The following is a 7,443-nucleotide window of genomic DNA, read 5'->3' on the forward strand; positions in this document are numbered from 1 at the left end:
CTAGGGGCCAGTGGGCCTGGGTCCAGCTTCCAGGTCAACTGTAGGTCACATCCTCTCTATGACCTCCCCAGGGTAACAGACACAGGGGGTTCACTTCTCTGAGTGTCAGAACCAAAGGAACACAAGCCTTGGTGGCAGAAAAGCTTCATACAAACGGTGGACAAAGGGTATGCAAGTGACAAGGGACATTGCTGGTAACAGTGAGCAAATGACACCCTAACCCTAAGGGGGTGACAGAGAGCTGGAATCCAGAAGGGGGGTTGGCAGAGGAGGTGTGACCTTTGGCTTTGGGTTACCTCAGGTCAGAGATGACCTTGCAGGGAGAGAGGCAGGAGAACAAATACCACCACCTTGCTTTTCTACCACTAAGAGGCCTCCTGCTTGGACTTCCAGCTGGCAGAAGCCTAGCAAGACTGGAAGAGCCAGGGATCCTGCTGACGTGGTCTGATAGGACAGGGATCTCAAGGTCAGGGCCCCTCTCACTAAGTTTTGTTCTTGCCAAATGTTCACATGCAGCTCAGTGCTTGCAGACCAGCAGTAAGCAGGATGTGTTAAGCCAGAGCTGAACCAGGTAATAACAGCCAGCTGCAAAGAAAAATCAATGTGGTGGTCTTCCAGCCAAGATGGACACGTAGGCAGAAATGATTTGCTTCCTCGCACAACTGAAAGAAGGATAACAACCAGTTGAAAAAACAACCAGAACTGCCAGAAAATGAAACAGCATGGAAGTCCAACACCCATGGATTTAAAGAAACATTCATCCAGGCAGGTAGGAAGGGCAGAGATGCAGGCAGAGAGGATGTATGGCAAGGCAGTGGACTGTGTGGACGATCCCACATTCATGCAAGGATAAGCCGGGAAGAACAACTGGGGAGTGAGACAGACTGCACAACCCAGGGTTACAGCAGGGGAAACTAAAGGCTCAAAACCTCTGGCTGTAAAAACCTGTGGGGGTTGGGGCCACAAGAGAAACTCCCAGGCTCATGGGAGAGTTCATTGGGGAGCCCCACAGGATTGTAGAACATACACAAACCCACCCACCCAGGAGTCAGCACCTCAAATGCATGACCCACTTCTGGAAAGCAAGGGAAGTAACAGCAATGGGCCAAGAGCCCAGCAAGCAGCACTGTTCCCTTTCTGACCCCTCCCCCAGAGACAGTGCCACCACACCACAGCTGGTTGCCCCACTCTGGTGAATACCTGAGGCTCTTCCCCTCAGCCATGTAACAGGTGTGCTGAGACAAACAAACATCATCCAGATGACAGGACAGATGAAAACTCCAGAAAAAAACTAAGTGACGAGGAGATACACAATCTGTCAGATGCAGAATTCAAAAAACTGGTAATCAGGATGCTCACAGAATTGATTGAGCTTGATCCCAAAACGAAGGAAGAAATGAAGACTATACAAAGTGAAATAAAGGAAAATACACAGGTAACTAACAGTGAAGGGAAGGAAACCAGGACTCAGATCAACAATGTGGAACAAAAGGAAGAAATAAACATCCGATTGGAATAGAATGAAGAAACAAGAATTCCAAAACATAAGGAGAATCTTGGGAACCTCTGAGACAACTTTAAATGTTCCAAAATCCAAATCATAGGGGTGCCAGAAGGAGAACAGGATGAGCAAGAAATTGACAACTTGTTTGAACACATAATGAAGAACTTCCCCAATCTGGCAAAGGAAATAGACTTCCAGGAAGTCCAGGAAGCTCAGAGAGTCTCAGAGAAGTTGGACCCAAGGAAGCACGCACCAAGGCACATTACAATTACATTACCCAAGATGAAAGATGAAGAGGGAACCTTAAAAACAGCAAGAGGAAAGGAGACAGTTACCTACAAAGGAGCTCCCTTAAGATTATCAGCTGATTTCTCAAAAGAAACCTTGCAGGCAAGAAGGGGCTGGAAAAAAGTATTAAAACTCATGAAATGGAGGGACTTATGTCCAAGATGACTCTATCCATCAAAGCTATCATTTACAATGGAAGGAAAGATAAAGTGCTTCCCAGACAAGGTCAAGCTCAAGGGGTTCACGATCATCAAGCCCTTATTATATGAAGTGTTAAAGGGGACTATTCACAAAATAGAAGAAGATCAAAAAGTATGAACAGTAAAATGACAACAAACACAATTATCAACAACTGAACCCAAAAATAAAAACAAAAACTAAGCAAACAACTAGAGCAGGACCAGAACCACAGAAATAGTGATCACATGGAGAGTTACCAGTGGGGAATGGGAGGGAGAGAGTTCAGGGAAAGGTACAGGGAATAAGCAGCATAATAGGTAGGTACAAAACAGACAGGGAGGGATTAAGAATAGTATGGGACATGAGAAGCCTAAGAACTTATATGTACGACCTATGGACATGAAATAAGGTGGGAGAGAATGTTGGAGGGTACAGGGGTGCAGGGCAGAGGAGAATAAAGGGGAGGAAAATGGGACCACTGTAATAACATAATCAATAAAATATACTTTTAAAAAGAATGATAAAAACAAAATAAATAAATTTTTCATTAATAATTAATGTGAAATCAAATAAAAATTTTTCTTTGGTGTAAAGAGAAAGGAAAAGAAAAAGGCCCTGGCTAGTGTGGACAGTGGATTGAGTGCTGGTCTGTGAACCAAAGGGTTGCAGGTTCGATTCTCAGTCAGGGCACATGCCTGAGTTGCTAGCCAGGTCCCCAGTAGGGGGTATTCAAAAGGCAGCCACACATTGATGTTTCTCTCCCTCTCTTACTCCCTCCCTTTCCCTCTCTAAAAGTAAATATATAAAATATTTTTTTAATAAAAAGAAAAATCAGCATTCAATTGACCAGTCAGTGTCCATAAGCAATGGCTCAGCCTCCATCAGAAAGAACTTTGAATATGAATCTCCCCTCTTCTTCACTTGCTACATATAAATAAACCACCTTGTGATAACCACAGCTCGTCCTTGAACAGAGCACCCCAAGTGGTGAACCCCTGAGTTCATGACAAAGTGACCCACATAGATCAGCCTCCTGGGGCAAAGAGCTCGGGTGAAAGAGGCCAAAGTGTAGATCTGCAGAGGCAAAGGAAAAATATGGCACAGAAGATACTTTTAAGTTGCAGTCAGGGATGTTTTACATTATGATGGCACCTGAACAAGAAAAGGGAGAAAAACAGTAAAAACATGGAGCACCTCCCAGACCTCCATGGCCCACAGAATTCTCCTTCTGAAGAGATCTGCTGCTTCACTGGCCATGGGCTCATACACGTGGAAAGAAACAATGTGCATCACCAGAGGGGTTGACATGTGATATACGCAGGATTTCTTGTTTCAGTTCTCCAAAATTGAGTTTCTGAACTCTGCACAGTGTGTTCTGGCCTGACTGTGCCCATTCAGTCACTCCTTACATGTGTTGGCACTGTGGGGGTGGGGAATGAGCTGGGAGGATGCTCTGAGGAGCTGTCGATGCACAACAGACCAGCCTGAAGCTTAGTGGTTTGAAACAACATCATTTATTTTTCTTATGAATCTACAAACTGGGCAGGATGTGGTGGGGATGGCCCAGCTTTGCTGTCTGCAGCTTCCCCTGAGGCGGCTCCAGTGGCAGCTGGAGAGCCCACTGCCCTGTGCCCACCCTTGCACGGCTGGCAGGTGGTCTCACTGGCAGATGGAAGAGCAGCCAGGGGACAGAGCCAGGATTCCAGTCCTCTTCCTGGGGCCTCTCAATGGGCAATGTGGGCTTCCTCACAGCAGGGGGGCCACATCCGAGGGCGTGTACCCCAGAGAGCAAGGCAGCACTGTCCCTGTCTAATTTCAGAAGTCACAACACCCACTACTCATCAAAGCAGTCACAGAGTCCATGGAATTCCAAGGAGGGCACACAGCCCATAAGTCCACAGAAGGAGTAGCAGCGCAGAGTCCAAGAAGCAGAGCTAGGAGAGAAGATATTGCTGTAGCCAACTTTGGAAAATACAATCTACCACATGGACAAATCACAGTAAATTAAGAAGAAAAAGTAAAATTTGCATTGTTTCCAGAAGCTATGCCATATATTTGAAAGCAAATTTTGAATCTAATTGAAAATACCTATAGATATATTTTTTTCAAATTCTTCCTCTGTAGTTTCAATGTATACCATATTTCTCTTCTAATAACTTCAAATTTTTGTTTATTTCTTGCTTTGGTATTTTGTTTCTAGCACATTTCTCAATTAGTAATTTTTTCTTTTCTCATTAATCAACATGCATGTTCATCAAGGCTTCTTCCAAACATTTTATCTTCTCCACTGTGTCCTCATAGATGGCATCCGATGGCATGCCATAGATGTCATAGTGAGCCCCTCCGTTCTCCTGCACCATTGCCTCGATCAGCTCCACCAGCTCCTGCACTTGGGCTTCCTTCTCAGCCTCGTCTGCACTGTTACTGAAGGCACAGCAGTGTAACCCACACTCCTTGATGATGGCTTTTAGGCGTTTGTCTGACTTTGCTATAAAGTTACTCAGCATCCGACCACACAAGTCCTCTTTGTGAGTGAACAAGATGATCATGTGCTTCACGACATGTTCCCCAAAGATGGCCTTGACCAATTCAAATGTATTCCTGCTCCTCTTCCATGAAGCGGCCCACCTGTACAACCAGGATGATGGCGTGAGGCCCAGGGCTGCAGAAGATGACACATCTAGCAATTTCCTGACAGGTGTTCCTCAGTGTCTCCTCAGTGTCAAAGAGCCCGGGGGTGTCCACCACAACAAGGTTCCTCCCCTTCCAGGCCCGAGATGCATGCTGACAGCTCTTGGTAACAGTATGGATATCAATTCCAGAATCAAAGACTCTTTTCCCCAGGATGGTGTTTGCTGTCGCACTTTTCCCACCTCCAGTTTTTCCCACCAGAACGATCCGCAGAGTGTTGTCCTGAGGGCCAGCCATGCTGGTTCAAGAGGCTCTGGGTGCAGGTTCCTGCAAGACCCTGAGGAGGAGAAGGAGATGGGGAGGCGTCAGCTTAGGTAAGTGAGGACCATTCCAACCCTCTCTTTCTCCCTGACAATTTGTACTAGTCAGTTATTCATACTGATCCCAGTGACAACAGAGAGATGGCACACATCAGCTACTGGGGAAGAAACAACAGAGTTTCCCCACAGAAGAGCACCAGGGCCAGGCCCGTCCCAGGGGAGCACACCTGCACCTCACAGCTCTGCTCTCTCAGTGCTCCCTGAGCTGTCCCAGACCACACACAAAGGAAGGGAAAGCTTCAGTCCTTTCTGTGGATCAAGTATAATATTGATCCCAAAGGCTAACCAAGATTTCACCCATAAATAAAGCTACAGACGTGTCTCATTTGGGAGCAGTAATACAAAAATCCTAAGTTATTTAACACTGAAAAAGTAATATACTGTGATTAAGAGGGATTTATTTCAGAAATACAAGGATGATTCAATGTGAAAAATTGGTTGTGACAACACATCCTGTTAATAGATGAAGAAGAAAACTACCCAGACACAGAAAAGACATTTGTCCCAATTCAATGCTGACTCATGTTTAAAACCTTTCATAAAAATGCAATTAACAAATATGTCTCAAAGTTACAATAATGGTTTATAAAGTTCATTTGAATGATTAAAAAATAATATTATTCAGCACTACCAAGAAGAGGAATAAGGAGGGAGAGCTAGTTCTACCAGGAGTTAAACACATAGTTTCTATAATTACAGAAATATGAGACTGGTGCACCAACAGACAGAAAAGGGAAATGGAAAAGAAAATTTAAAAATAGACAAAATTACTCATACTGTAGTCATTTACATTCCATTTAATTACAATGCTACCATAGATTAAACGAGGCCGCATCTCACATCAGCAGGGAGAGAGGTGGGCAACAGAGCGACTCTGGGCGCACGGTGACCACACAGGAGCGAGGGAACTGCCTCCACTGCCTCACGCCACTCAGGTTCAGTTATGTTCCAGGTTTACATGGAAAAGTGAACCCACGGACATAAGAGAAACAACGTGGACGGGTTCTTTGTAACCTGGGGGTAGGGGAACTATTTCTAAGATCTGACACAGAGTAAGGAAAAGGACTAATAAGTTTGATAACAAAAAACTCACACAGATAATGTGAGACAAAAAACACCAGAGACAAATTAAAGCAAAAATGTCAAACTGGGGAAAAAACAATTTCCAACTTACATCAAAGGGGTGAATTTCCCTGTTATACAAAGAACATCGAAAAACACAGAAACTAAAATTCAACACCTTGGTACAAAATGGAGTAAGAGATGGGAATTAACATTCAGAAAAAAAGTAGTTTAAATGTGCCTTGAATACATCCCAAGATATTAACATACACTCATAATAGACAAAAATAAATCACAACACAAAAAGCAAAATACCTAAATAAAATAATTTTGACTCACACCTCTGTTTCCGAGGTGAGATGCTGTTTGTCCCCTCCAGGTCTGGCAGGACTGCAGACTGTGCTGAGAGTCAGTCGGAGGGGGGGGGCAGCAGGTCCTCCCCTGCACGGCTGGGGAGGAGGGAACCACAGTCCATCCCCGCAGAGCAGAAGCCAGCAATACCTTGTAGAGTCCACGGGCACCTTCCCTCCTGTTACCAATCCCCCATTTCAGCTTTTACCCCTGAACTACACTGACCAATGTTATAGCAAAAATCATGCATGAAAGCTATTTATTGCATCATTATTTGTAAGACCAAAAACCAAAAACCTATCCAATGGCCACCAGTGGACAACAGGTGAATAAACTAAAGAGTATTCACACCAGGAAGGCCTGGCCAGCTGTGAAAAGGACTGAGAAGTGTCTCCCTACACCAGAGCGGGGAGACCGCCAGGGTGTCTACCACCAGGGGAAGGAAATAATGTGTTCACCTACCATCTCTCCAGCAAGGGGGGATGTGAACATCATCTATAAGCTATGACAGGTACACTATTCACATATATGAAAAGGCACCAGCAAGATAATCTGAAAACTAACCCGACACAAGAGTTCCATGTGCAGGGATGGGAGAGACAGAGTGCGGGGGGACAGGGACAGGGGCTGGAAGTCGGGTGTCCTGGGTGCACGCAGATTCCATAGGTTTGATCTTGAAACCAGGTAGGGAGTTTACCTACTTACACACCAAAAATTATATTTTAAAACACTAAAATCAAGAGTGAATGAAACAAACAAATCTAATGGTATTTTGTGAGGTGGATGAACTGCGTAAGGAACTGGTCAGAGAGACTTGGAAATGCAGTCATTTCATTGTTCATCTCCATTAAGTTTGTACACACAAAAAACAAAACACAAAAAAATGAAAAATCAAAAATCCAAAACCTGAAAAACAAAGATCTCCAATTGTTCTAAAAAATCCTCATCTTAGTTGCTTGTGTGTGTGCAGTGTGAAGCCCACTGGAAAGGCACAGGGACAGGAATGAGCCCGGTGACAGTGGGCCCCCTCAGTGCCCAGCTCTGGCC

General features: G+C 44.7%; 1 pseudogene; it reads right to left on the reverse strand.

The window, feature by feature from the left end:
• Nucleotides 1-3,463: 3,463 nt before the first annotated feature.
• LOC123830208 lies at nt 3,464-6,601 on the reverse strand (annotated as a pseudogene).
• Nucleotides 6,602-7,443: the final 842 nt, after the last annotated feature.

Source organism: Phyllostomus hastatus, unplaced genomic scaffold (genome assembly GCF_019186645.2).
Source record: "Phyllostomus hastatus isolate PE091 unplaced genomic scaffold, TTU_PhHast_1.1 phas_contig_1424, whole genome shotgun sequence".
NCBI classification, from domain to species: domain Eukaryota; kingdom Metazoa; phylum Chordata; class Mammalia; order Chiroptera; family Phyllostomidae; genus Phyllostomus; species Phyllostomus hastatus.